This window comes from Rhinolophus sinicus, chromosome 18 (genome assembly GCF_057876585.1).
Source record: "Rhinolophus sinicus isolate RSI-liver-muscle chromosome 18, RSI-T2T, whole genome shotgun sequence".
Taxonomy (NCBI): Eukaryota; Metazoa; Chordata; class Mammalia; order Chiroptera; family Rhinolophidae; genus Rhinolophus; species Rhinolophus sinicus.
This window is the reverse complement of record NC_142518.1, coordinates 57148537-57163513: the sequence shown is the minus strand read 5'-3', so window position 1 is coordinate 57163513 and position 14977 is coordinate 57148537.

Sequence of the window (14977 nt, the reverse complement as noted above, 5' to 3'; positions counted from 1 at the left end):
GTGTGTTCACCACCCAGAGTCAGTTCTCTTTCCATCACCATATATTTGATCCCCTCCCCCCTTACCCTTTGGTAACCACTAAACTATTGTCTGTGTCTATAAGTTTTTGTTTTTTTACTTGTTTGTCTTGTTTCTTTGTTGCTTTCAGTTTTATATCCCACATGTCAGTGAAGTCATACGGTTCTCAATTTTTTCTGTGTGACTTATTTTGCTGAGCATAATAATCTCAAGATCCACCCATTTTGTCGATAATGGCACTGTTTCATCTTTTCTTATGGCAGAGTAGTATTCCATTGTGTATATATACCACATTTTCTTTATTCAATCATCTATCGAAGGACACTTTAGCTGTTTCCAATGCTTGGCCACCAGAAATAAAGCTGCAATGAACACCGGAGCACATATATCTTTACGGATAATTGTTTTCAGATTTTTGGGGGTAGATACCCAGGAGAGGAATTATTGGGTCATATGGTAACTCTATTCTTAATTTTTTGAGGAACCTCCACACTGCCTTTCATAGCGGCTGCACCAGTCTGCAGTCCCACGAACAGTGTATGAGGGTTCCTTTTTCTCCACAGCCTCTCCAATACTTGTTATTATTTGTCTTGTTGATGATAGCCATTCTGACTGGGGTGAGGTGATATCTCATTGTGGTTTTAATTTGCATTTCTCTGATGATTAGTGATGTTGAGGATATCTTTATATGTCTATTATACATTTCTCCAAAGAGGACATACAGATGGCCAATTGTCATATCTTTTGTTTTCAGAAAGCTCGGTGTCTCCATTGTTTCTTTGCCCTTGTGTTTCTGTCTGTTATTTAGTTGGGTGGTATTCTATGATTTTTTCCCTCCATTTCCTCTTTTTTTATGTTTTGTATCTCAGTTGCGGATTTTTTTTTTCCTGTGGTTACCATTAAGTTTATGTAAAACAAAGTTTCATATATACAATAGTCCTTTATCTTCTGCATGCGTCTTATCTCCTGAATAGAACTTCTGATGTTTGTGACAGATGCTGTTGCTTGCTGACCATGCAGATCTTTTTTTTCATCTTCATATTTTCTCCATTTGTTTCACTTAGCTGTTCATGAACTATGATTTTGTTGTAGTGTTCACCCTATCGTGCACCCAGGGCAGGCTACCCATTTTCCTTTTCATGGGGTGAATACTGACAAGTCTAAAACAATTATGGCATTCCCATTTCCTTGATCAATAATTGGTTGAGGCAGTGGCATGTGACAGAATCCTGGCTAAAAAGACAGAAGGGAAACTTGATCGGGGGACTTCATTTAACTGCAGTAGCCATCGCAGGACCATGAGAAACTGACCAAAAGCCCTAAAATGTTTTAGATTAGATTAGATGAAGTAATCCTGAAAATGCACAACTGTAGGGTAGATATTGAGGAAAATTTGCCTTCATTGGTTGATATGAGCTTTTGTCTATTAACTTTTATCTGTTCCTGTATGTGAGGTGATTTCTGTGCTGTGTTCAGGGGTTGAGTAAATTCCCCCTTTGGTCTCATTCTCCCGAGCAGAGGAGATATGAGATGACATTTGCTGTTCTGTCTGTGCTGTAAGGTGACAGCATTAGCATTAATTCTTGATCAGGGATTGAAAGAATCCCTCTTTGTTCTGTCTGTTTTACCCACATCAACAGATGAAGTGAAGAAGTAGCTAAGTTATATCAGGACATGCTAGGCTTTGGAAGACTGTAGGCTGATGGTCCCAAGCGAGAACAGTAGATATTGCTTATCCGAATGAATTGGCCCTTCAGCCGGATGGGCAGCATTCATGTCAGTAACTGCTGAACCCTCCCGGAACTGCCTATTCCCAGAGGGGGAGGCAGGAATACATAACTTGGCTCTGGGGTGCATCTAAAGAAGACAGACCTCAGGTGGACTGATTGATTTTAAGAGTTTGCTATTCAGAAGATTTGCTGTTTCAGGACTGCTTTTCAGGATTGGATTGTTTCAGAGAAAGATCGGTACTTGCCTCAATGGACAGTAGGGACTTTTGTTGGTGAATTGTCATCTTTGGGAACTTGTATGCAACTTGCAGCTTGCAGTATCAGAAGACTTGCTAACTTCCAACAACAACTACAACAACAACAACAGCAGCAGCATTCTTGGGAACTAGCAAACAGTGGTGTGGACGATGCCTGAGTTTCTGTCAGCTACAGATCTGGCAAGGTTTTAATTTTATGACTTTTCCAGTGCTGTTCCCCACCCAGGTTTGGTGAGCTTTTGGCATCTGCTGTAATAGGTACTATCCTATAAAGCTTATCACTGCTTTTGGATACTCCTTACTGATGTTATTTGTGTATTTAGCCAAGTGATTTTTGATCAATAGTAAACATATGTTGGGATCTCTTAAATTTATATGTATATATACTCCTTTGACATGACATTGTTATCACTGTATATAGTTTAGTCTTAATTACCTCTACTTTCTGTCATTAACACATTCTATTAATTCCCTTTGTCTTTTGCTATTGCATATTGCTAAATAAATTGATTAGATATTAAATAAATTAATTTGCCCCACTCTAGCGTGTGTTCCCCCCCTTTTCTTTTACCCACTCGTCATTACAACAACCTACAAATCTCTTGTGAGGCAATACATGTTGTCATCTTTTGAATCATTAAATTAGTTATTTTGTTATTTGCAATCAACAGTATTCAGACCAGTAAAATAACTAAAGATTGTTTAGTAAGTATACATACCCCATTCTATATTGTCTCCATCATCAATACTAATCCAATTTTCCAAATGCCCATAACAAAACCTTTCTTCAGGTCCTGTTTAACTGACTGGTAGAACCTCCTTTAATAGGATTGCAAACTGATATTAACATGCTCGTACAAACTATTCCACATAGTGCAGATAGATATCAGTTTTATCAAAGAATTTGACTTTTCTTCAAATACCTATGAGATTTTGAACTTTTAATAGAGAAAACATAAAGTAATGTTGATAGATTTAAAAGTGCTCTATCATCTTACCTTTAGTTACAACTCAGAATCATTTCACAATCATTCTTTTCCTTTTCAGATATTTATTTTCAAAACAATTATGGTGAGACAGGTTAGTCAGCATGTTGTTAGGTAGACAGGAAGGTCCCTGGTGGAATAAACAAAAGACAGCCATATCCTGAAATTCCAGGTTCTGAAATAGCTCATTCACTCCAGGAAAAAATATAATGGTGCCCTAAGGTTAATAAGTTATCTTGTAAATCCCTTTTGGCTGAACAATGGAGCAGATCTGATAGATAGGAATGGGCTATTTCGTTTGTCCCTTCAGGATGGGGAAACAGAACAAACCTGATAGACAAATTCCATTAGAAGGCGCCAGCTTCCCAAGCAGGCAAGGGAAGACACAAAAGTAAGAGCTTTTGCCTCAGTCACGGGGCACCCAGTCGGGACCCCCTCCCACTCAGGAGCTGCAACCCTTTTCTTTTAATAAACTATCCTCTCTTTGGATCGTGCTTCCATTCTTCGTTTTCGTGAAACATGATCCCGGCTCTCACAGAAATTTCCTTCATCATTTGAGGGCTCGTCCTCTGGGATTAAAGGAGAGGTAAATATTATCTGTGCCTTTCTACTTGCCCACTTACGGGCTTTCATCATTTTTTTGTCTCTTTCTCCTGCCACACAAATAGTGGGCCTCTGTCAGCCACTTAAAAGTGAATAGCATGGCTGCCACTCTTAAGCCATGGAGGAAAAGGCTTTGCAGAAGGGCTGTGGTCTATCCCCTCTGGTGCTGAGCCGGGGGAATGTTGGCCTTAGTCCGACCACTTTCTCTTGTGAGGAGGGGATCCCGAAGATGGCGCGAGGTTGGGGTGAAGGATCCTCAGCAGCAACTGAGGGGCTCTGGCTGTGGCTACTCTGCAGTGAATTCTTCCTGGGTCTCCCTGGGTCTTCCTCTGACCCAACTGCCTGGTGGGGTGTTGTTCAGAGGCTCCCTCCCCCTTCCTGCTACTTTCTCCTATTCCTCCACTGTTTTTTTTTTCCTTTCCATGAGGAGGCTGAATACTGGCACATGGCTGGAGTTGTGGGCCTTTGCAGACAACTGAGGGGCTCTGGCTGCAGCTACTCTGCGGTGGGTTCCAAAGGTCTCACAGGTCCCTCCCCAGTCCGACTGCCCATAAGGGTGCCGGGTGAACATCTCTTCCAACCATGCTGCTCTTTTCATCCTGCCACTATCTCGCCTCAGCTCTTGAGACATTGGTCCAGGGCCCTGTCCCTGTGAGACCTCCTCAACACTCTCCACCAGCCTCAAGATATCTTAAAGTAAGAACATAGACTTCTGTCTCTATAGGACATCCCTTGTTACTCAGGATAAAATTTATTGACATATAGCATACCTCTCATACCATGTTTCCCCAAAAATAAGACCTAGCCAGACAATCAGCTCTAATGCGTCTTTTGGAGCAAAAAATTAATATAAGACCTGGTCTTATGTTATATTATATAAGACCCGGTCTTATAGTAAAATAAGTCCGGGTCTTATATAATATAACATAAGACCAGGTCTTATATTAATTTTTTGCTCCAAAAGACGCATTAGAGCTGATTGTCTGGCTAGGTCTTATTTTCAGGGAAACATGGTATCATCCTATTGGGAACTCCTCTTATTTTTAAAGCGCAGATGGAGGTGTCCTGAAATTCCCACCCACCATCTCTGTTGTTTTTGTGTCCTTCCCACCTGTTGCGGACTTTCCAATAACTGTTTAACAGCTCAAATTCATCTAGGATACCGCCCTGGGGTCCCGAGTATTTTGTCACTTTCCTTTTACAACTTTGTTGTTGCCGACCATCAGGCAAAGTTTTTAAGGAGGACTGGCATATTCCAGAATCGCTTTTCCTTAAGGAGGCAACCTTGTCCGAAGTCCTTTAGGGCTTCCAATACTTCTTTCTCTCCCCCCTCACATTCCAGACGGCATGGCCTCCCTCCACACCCTTTAATCCAAGCAATGTACCTTCCCTATAGGCTTTGAGCATATACCCACCTTAGCCACCTCTATTTGGAAGGCCGTCATAACATTATTCCAGCCATAAATTTTCGAGATGCCCAGAGTCGGGCCATACACCCTACTACTTTGAAATTCCTCATTATCGGCCACTACCTTTATCGGCCTGTGGGCCAGCTCCAGATATTAAGGTGGGGGCATACACAGATTTGGGCAGGTGCTCACTGGAGACACAGATTGGGCAGCCCAGGTAAGCACCATGTCTCCCCACATGCCTTGGGACCAGTCGTGTGGTCTTCTTGGCTCAGACACTAGAGGACGCTCTAGTCATGGTTGTTGGGAGACAAATTGCAAAGGGACGCCTTTCTTTTCTCCCGGTCTTCCAGATGGGCAATCAGCTCTTACGTGTCTTCAGCCCCCTGAATTACATCTTGAAACATTGGGACAAATTTCCCTCAGGCTGTAAAGAAACGGCACCTGGTCTTCTTTTGTTCTGAAGTTTGGCCTCAATACAAATTAAAAGATGGGGAAACCTGGCCTCCTGAGGGAAGTAACAACTATAATACTATCTTACAGTTAGATTTATTTTGTAGAAAGTATGGCCGGACGTGCCAGGTTTCTAGAAGTCTTCACTGTGGACATAAGAAAAAAACAACAAAGCTAAATTGATACTTCAGACAAAAGGGAGCTCCACCCATCTCCTAATCCACCTATAGCCAGAAATGCCTGAGGCTGAGGTAACAGGAGGAAAAAAGTGACACTTTTAAAACCAAGCAGCTAATTCTTAAGCCAGATCACACTCCCTTACTCAGCTGTTCTGGTTCTTAAACCCTGCAGGGACCACCCGCAGTGGGATTCATTGTAAGGGAAATAGCCTTTAGACTGGAGTCCCAGAGTACTAACATTCTAAATTAGCCTATTTTTAAAGTCATGGTATCTCTGTTGCAGAATTTGTCAAAAAAAATAAATAAATAAATAGCTTGGATTATTGACTTTGAGATCTCATAGAGCTAAAAAATAATAAAATGTTCACAGATGAATATTTTCAGTAATATAGTATGGATGTTTAGGCAAGGTTTCTCACCATCTGTTGGTAACTTAAAATTTCAGGTTTACTAAGTTGTGTTAAATGATAAAAATTATTAAATATCAAGGTATTTCAAAATAATGAAATACTGAAATATTAATTATTAGATAGGTCTATGTTGATCTATTTCTGGCTTCTTGTCACAGACATGTTAAAAAATAAATTAAGATCTGTTATAAAGCTTTCTGCCTAAAAACCAAAGATTATATCTGTCATCAAAATAATCTTTGTTTTATATTATCCTAATTAGGTCCTTGGTTACTGAAAAAAAAGGAAAAACTAAATCTTCACAATTGTAAGAACTAAGTTTTGCTAATAATTATGTAAACTTCTGTATTCTAGAACTACTGAAATTTATGTGCCCTTATATTATAGTAATTTTGACCCATTGTTACATCTTAATAAAAAGACATATATTTTAGAGAAGGACAGGGAATTTGTTACAACATCTTTTACGACCAAGACAGGGAAGACGAGGGATAAGGAAACAGTGAGACTGGAGGATGAGACAAAAACAGACCAGACTTTGGCCAGTTATAAGTAACCCAGGGCTGAAGCCACCTCAAGGCACCCCAGAAGCCCCAGAAAAAAAGAAAAAAAGAAAAATACCTCCAGATAAAGGAGACTGCTTTGGATGCTGAAGCACAGAACACTGAAGTAAGGAGTGTCCTAATCCTCCAAAACAGCCATGCCCCCTGTACAAACTAAAGGAGGAAGGATTGCCCCCTATTCTGAAGGGAACAGGGGCCAACTCCTTCGCCACGAATGGCTGTGATTAACTAACGGGCTGAAAGTTCCCAGCAGCTCCCAAGCTATTCTCATCACAGGGGTAAAACTGCGGGTGACCCTGATGTGACAGGTAAGCCTGTTAATTTCCTGATTAATATAAAAGGCATTTATTCTGTCTCACCTACTCACTGTTGGACCTTTTTCTTCAAAAAACTGCTTGGTTGTAAAGATGAAGAGAACCCCCGGATTTGGGCTTATTTTACTCAGCCTGTTCCTTATCATTGGTCTTTACCTCAGAAGAAATGTAAAATAAACAAATTAAACTTAAAAGAGATTCTGGAAAAGTTTTATCAGGAGACCGATCAACCCTGGCTCTCATTACTGCCAACTGCTTTAGATTCTAACATCGATTCTGCTATCTCCTATGTTGTTAGCTTGGGAAAGGTTCAACAGTCACCTAAAAAATAAAGGGGACCCTCATAACAACCAGTGGGCTATCTAAGTAAGGAGCTAGATCTTGTAACACATGGCTGGCCAGCTTGCCTCTGGGTCGTAGTGGCGGCTGTTCTCCTAGTTCTCGAAGCTCCATCAAGCTCACAATGGGACAAAGACTTAACCGTTTTTGACTCACACTGCATTCAAGGGCTTTTAAATGCTAATAATAGTCACTGGTTTATGGATAGCCACCTCCTGCAGTATCAGATCCTCTTATTAAAAGGTCCTGTAATCTAAATACGGACATGCTCCACCCTTAATCCTGCCATATTCCTCCCAGAGATGGGGGGGGGGGGTAATGACTCATAACTATCAACAAGTTTTAATACAAACCTATGCTACTAAAACAGATATACAAGAAATACCCCTAGACAATCCAGATTGGACATTCTTCACTGATGGGAGCTCCTTTATAGAAAATGGACACTTACTCAACCCAGCTGAATATGTATTCTTATCTCTTTTTGTAGTATCGCTATGACCATTGCTTTAAATGTAGAGATTAGTCTAATAGCTTGCTCAATGACAAAGGTTCTCAATGCTACCATACCATGGGACAAGAGTTAAGACAGGTCAGAGAAGCAGTTCTCAAAAACAGCTGCCATAGATTATCTACTCCTCAAACACAATGAAGGATGTAAACTTTTTAAAGGATTATGTTGTTTCAATCTCTCTGATAATTCAGTTAATTAAAGATAAAGTTCAACAAATTCATGATGTAGTTTCCAATATTAAACAAAAAAACAGGATTTTTCAGCCGAGATTTTTCCTTCCCTTACTTCCTGACTTCCCAGTTTAGCAGGATTTAAGGAAACTTTTCTCATTTTTCTTTTATTCATTATTATAGGTATTACCTCATGCTATTGCCTACAATACATCTCAGCTTACAGACTACCCATTGGTTGGCTACGATGGCCTACAAGACAACAACAGCCTCACCTGGATTCGTTCATCTACCAGGGACCCTTAGATAGACCTCTGGACAAGCCCTAGCTGCTGGTCTCTCTTTACGCCCTTCCTCAGCCTGAAGTAGCTAGAGTGGTCAATGTCCCTATTCCCTAACAGCAGTTAGGGTTACATCTTCAGAGGGAGGATTGAGATAAGTTAGTCAGCATGTTGTTAGGTAGACAGGAAGGTCCCTGGTGAAATAAACAAAAGACAGCCATATCCTGAAACTCCAGGTTCTGAAGTAGCTCATTCACTCCAGGAAAAAAATATAATGGTGCCCTGAGGTTAATAAATTATCTTGTAACTCCCTTTTTGCTGAACAAACGGAGCAGATCTGATAGACAGGAATGGGCTATTTCGATAATCCCTTCAGGATGGGCAAACAGAACAAACTTAATAGACAAATTCCATGAGAAGGCACCAGCTCCGTTCCCCAAGCAGGCAAGGGAAGATATAAAAGTAAGAGCTTTTGCCTCAGTCACTGGGCACCCCAGTCAGGAACCCCTCCCTCTGGAGAGCTGTAACCCTTTGCTTTTAATAAACTATCCTCTTTTACAACTCCTTGTCTTTCCCTAATCTGTGTTTCCCTTCTTCGGTTTCATGAGACCACGATCCCCGGCACTCACAGAAATTTCCTTCATCAATGGCTTTTTGGAACTAGAATTTTTAAATGTTGAAACTTCACCAGCAAGATTAAAAATCATACTTAAAGTTACACAAATTATTATTGCCTTCAACTTTTACATATATATGTTAATGATTTATTTTAAATGGATAATATTCTATATACTGTTCTGCAATTTGTTATCATAATTGTCATGTCTTGTTCTCTCCAAATATGTCATAGAAGTCTCCCTTATTTTTTTAAATGGCTGTATAGTGTTCTTTTGTGTGGCTGCATATTATTTTTTATGTTACTCTTGTTTGTTTTAACCATGCCCTTATTTATTTATTTGGATTGTTTGCAAATGTCCATTATTGCAAATAATAATGATGTAGGAGGTTGCTCAGTGAATGCCGGGTTGGTGTTCGTAGTCTCCAGGAGCCAAAGAATGTATACACAGACCAGGGAGAGGCAAAGAGTTGCACAGGAAGATAGTTTATTATAGCAAGCAAACAGTTACAGCTCCCAAGCGGGAGGGGGTACCCAATGCTGGGATGCCCACTAGCTAATATATAAGCTTGTGTTTATATACCTTTATTTCTACCTGGGAGGAGGATGTTGGTATGTGGTACCTATGGATACAATGTTTCCCAGACTCGCTTTACTGCTCAGCTTGGGGGAGACCATTGCAACAACTCAGTTGCCCCAGAGCATGATTGATGATATTGTTGCCCTGGTACTGTTGTCCTGGTACAGGTAAGTTCTGTTTTTTGTTTTGTTTTTGCTCAGTCTACCAAGGAATTTTTAACTGCCTGATTTTATGCTAACTAACCTGCCTTACTAGGGTAATTAGCATTTTGCTAACTTGCATGAATTTGAAGTAAGTGGGAGATGCTCACTTCAAGGTTGTGAACCTTTACAATAGCCATAGACATATCCAATTGTCCTGTAAAACTGTTGGAAAATTCATATTTCTGCACATCTGCACTAAACATTACAATACTGATTTTTTTTGTTTTTGCCAATATGGTAAAAAAGGCCTTCATTTTTAACTTGCATTTTCTTGATTACTAGTGATGTTATACCTATATGTATATTGGCCATTTTTATTTCTTTTGTTGTTGTTTGTATATTAATTATTTATTCATTTCACATGCTCACTTTTATTTTCTTTTTGTTTCTTTATTTTATTCTTCTACAATTACTTTTGTATTTGGGATATACTAATTATAGACACATAGAGATTTTAAATATTGTGAATATGTGCTATCGGCACAAAACCAAACAATACATTTAAAAATAAAATTTAAAACAAATACTAGTCTTTCAATTAGTGGAATTGTGCCATTTTTGGATAAAACAATGCATTGCAATAGTTCAAAAACCTCTGTACACCTGAAAGTAATATAAAATAATATTAAATGTCAATCGTAACTGAAAAAAATAGTTAAAATAACTTAAGTAATGAGAATCATTTTATTACTAATAACCACATTGTCTTGGATATATACATGAAACTATTCTAGATTAAAATATTTCACACAATGCGGACAACTAACAGGCATTTGTGAATTTGAATTAAATGGAAAAATGCCAGTATATGGGAATGGTGCAAGATTAACTGACGATGAATCATAATGATGCCTTCAGGGATTGATAGACTACTGCTTGAATGCCATCCACTTTTTTTATATATTTTAATAAAGTTTTATTGGAACACAACTGTACTCATTTGCTTTTGTATTATCTATGGCAGCTTTTATCATACAAAGAGTTGAGAAGTTGCAAAATGGTCTATATCACCTACAAAGCTGAAAATATTTACCATCTGGCTAGTTAAGAAAAAAAATGCTGATTGATGCTTTACATTTCAAACATTTAACAGGTTTTCAAAGAATTTTCAAATATATTAAGCATCTCAACAGAAACTAATACAATTTATATCTGCAATACCACTTTTTACTGCTTAAAACTAGAATGAGGCAGGTCTCAGCAAACAAATGGTAAAATAACTGACACACTATGTTCAGCAAGAAACCATCAACAAAAGAATTTTCACTTAAAAGAGATCAACTACCCTCTTCCCTTCTCTCTTATCTCTAGGTTTTCGTTATCTTCCTCTCGCTCTCTCCCTCCATCTACCTGTCTTCCTTTAATTTTCCAGATAATTTTAGAGTTGCATCTTCAGGCAGAATTTAGCCTGCAGCATTATACCCTACTCTGTGGGGAACAACTCTCCATGGTAGTTTACTGCAGTGATAGAAAAACAGTGTGACTTTCTGTGACAATGCAAACAAATCAGTAAGATAAAAGCCAGCTTTATGGTGTGTATAATGAAATAAAGTTCTTTTCATTTGTAGGGATCATGAAGACTTTCACAATACAATATAAAAATCAGTTGTATTAATGGGAAAAAAAAGGACAGGCATAGGTTGGAATCAGAAGCTTGTTGCAGAACACAGAAGCTTGAAATGTTAGCTATCTCAATAGGAAATAAATACCAAAGAAAAAAAGAAACAAGGAGGATATTTAAGTATAGGGGTAAAGCTATAGGATATGAAATGAATATGTTAGTGTAAATTGCTGCAAAATTTAAATGAATATGTGCTAGCGTAAATTGCCACCCTTCATATGTCAATGTTAGTTCTGTCTAAAGATGAAGGAGGTTTTTCTATTTTTGTAAACTTTAGATTTTGGTTAGTACTGATACTTTTTGGCCTGTTTTACGTTTAATAATTCTTGTAAGATAGTCTGAAACTTGAATTTAGAGGTATAGACTTTATCATAAGTCTCAGCACAATCAGGGGGCTGCTGTGTGACGGGATGTATGCTGTCATTATACACTTATAAATTATTGTTGAGTCATAGCATGGGTGGCAGAATAATCAGAGAATAGGGAGCATAAATGTTGATGATATTGTGGGCTCTGTGGCAGAGACCAATTATCTTTAAGAATACTTGTATAATTTATTCATATATTAGCTCACTATGGTGCCTATGCTTACTTTTCTAATGTTCACATCTCTTAGGATATGGGCCACAATGCAATCAGTAGTCTGCCTATAATACGGGCCAAATGAAAGGGCTCCTCATTACAGAAACTCTAAATTTTCTTTCTTTAGTGTTTTAACTCCATTAGTTTCTTAATCATAAATAATAGATTGTTTTTAACCTGAGTCATAGAAATATCCTGCCCCTGCTTTAGATAATTACCCTGAAACTTGTGATTTATGCTTGTTGATTATAACCATTGAAGCCTACTGTTCTCTCCTACCCATTCGGGGCCCAGCTCTTGGACAATTGATGCCACCTGAGTGACCAGTCGAATGGCCACAGGCTCTGTAAGAGCTGACAGGTTTTCCATCACGTAGTCACATCATTAATAATTTTGAGTTCTGCTCTTTAAGCCAACACTTTTAAATTTATTAATTAAAATCTATTTTTCCACATTCAGGGGCCTTGGGGATACAGAGGATACCCCAGCAATATTGCCAGTCCCAACCAAAGAAGCCAACATGGTCTTCCAGGCGGATGACAAGACCCCTTCCTCTCATCTAAGATCAGATAGGGCAAGAGTTCTGTGAATCCCCATTAGGTAGGGCCAGCTCTACGCCCCTGTTCAGCAGGAAGCAGATACAGAAGACCTTCTGTCCCTCAACTTCCCAGAGAGATTTTATGGGGATCATGTCTCTTAAGGGGAAAACAAGGCAGGCGGTTAGAGATAGACATTGGGTTTCTGCAGTCCCGCACGTCCAACACAGAATGCAACTACCGAAAAGACCTGTGGGGACAGAGCCCCAGAGAGCAGTTTCCAGGCTCTCAGCCTCACGTGGAAAGGTGCTGGCTCGGGTAGAAGATGGCCGTTGGCTGTGACTAGTTGACCATCAGCTGTGGCCGGTTGGCCAATTGGCCACTGATATAACTGCCGCGGCTGTGCTGGAGAGTGGAGTCAGTTGGTTGGCAGGCAGAAAAGCAGACAGCAGGTCACACGTCGTGTGAATCCAGCCTCCAGTGAGACTATAGTGGTATGACTCCCCTACCTATCGCTCCGTGGATGTTCCTTTTTGGCCTAGCCACATCCTGCGTTCTTATGTGGGGAGTGGGAGCTGAGACCCCACAGGCAACCCCGCACGACAGGACCTCCCCTCTCTGCCCCAAACTTCCCCTTTTCATTGTAATTATCTACCCCTGAGACAGGTTAGCTAGCATGTCCCTAGGTAGACAGAGAGGTCTCTGGTGGAATAAACAAAGACAGCCATATCCTAAAACTCCAGGTTTTGAAATCACCCATTCGCTCCAGGACAAAATGTAACAAGGTCTTGAGGTTAATCATAAAATTCCTTTTAACCTGACAAATGGAGCAGATCTGATACATAAGAGTGGGTTACTTTGCTAATTCCTTCAGGATGGGCAAACAGAACAAACCTGGTAGACGAATTTCATTAGAAGGCACCAGTTCCTTCTTCAAACAGTTCCCCTTCCACAAACAGGCAAGGGAATTTATAAAAGTAAGAGCTTTTGCCTCAGTCACGGGGCATCCCTATTCGGGACCCTTCCCACTCAGGAGCTCTGACTCTTTGCTTTCAATAAACTATCCTCTTTTTAAAACTCTTTGCCTCTCTTGGGTCCGTGTTTCTATTCTTTGGTCTCACAAGAAAGGATCCCAACCTACACCCAGAAACCGCGGGCAGATCCAATATCATCTACATCATTCACAGGAAAATATTCCTACATCACAACCTGGTAGAAAAAGAGGCAAATTATAATAATGTTAAATTCACCAAAGAAGAAAATACGCTAACAGATAAAGATATACAGTGATGCTTAATCTCACTTGAAAGATATATGACTTTGGACAAGTTACTTAACTTTGCTGTGTCTCAGTTTCCTTTTTTATTCAATGAGGATAAAAACCATAAATAACTCAGAATAATTGTAAGAATTAAATTAACGCATGAAAATTCTCAGAGGAGTGCTTAGCACAGTGTAAAGATCTTAAAAACAGTTAGCCAGTGATGTAGTATAAAGATTAAAAGTAGAAGTTACAGGAGTAATCAGATAAATATCACTTAAGACAATAATAGGATACTGTCATGTGGGAGACCCTGCTCGCTGCGCCATTTGTCGTGCGGGAGACCCTGCTCGCTGCGCCATTTGTCGTGCGGGAGACCCTGCTCACTGCGCCATTTGTCATGTGGGGCGGCCTGTGGGGTCTCTGCTCCCGCTCCCCATACAAGAACGCAGGATATGGTGAGGCCGAAAAGGAACAGCCACGGAGCCATAGGTAGGGGAGTCATACCACTATATTCTCTCTGGCGGCACTATACTCTCAATGGAGGCTGGATCCACACTGTCCGCAAACCGCCATCCACGCTTGCCAGCCCAGCCGCCATCTTCTTGCTAGCCCCCATTCTTTCTCTCTTCTCCTCTCTCCCTCCTAGCACAGCCACAGCAGTTATATTGTGGCCAATGGCTCACTGGTTACAGCTGACAGCCAACTAGCCACAGCTGATGGCCATGCAATCACAGTTGATGGCCATTTACTACCTGAGCCAGCACCTGTCTATGTGAGGCCGAGAGCCTGGAAACTACTTTCTGGGGCTCTGCCCCCACAGATACAATTAAGACAAGTTAGTTAGAATTTCATTAGAAGGCACCAGTCCCCTTCTTCAAACAGCTCCCCTTCCCCAAACAGGCAAGGGAAGGTATAAAAGTAAGAGCTGTTGCCTCAGTCACTGGGCACCCCTATTTGGGACCCCCTCCCAATCGGCAGTTCTAACTCTGCTTTCAATAAACTATACTCTTTTTAAAACTCTGCCTCTCCTGGGTCCATGTTTCCATTCTTCGGTCTCATGAGACACGATCCTGGTCCACACCCAGAAACTGCCCACAGATCCAACATCATCTACATCACCCCATGAGGAACACATGGGTACAAAATACCCAACTAGATTAAACTGGCCACTCACACCTGCACAGTAAAGGCCACAATGACCTTCATTTCACCTGGGCCTCATTATACCATTATTATAATATCATACATATGCCTGGAAGTTCATTAATATTATTGTAACAGACTGAATTTTGGGAAGGAACATGCGCAGTCTAAAAAGATGTGGTAATAGCCTCTTGTCAATCACAGGT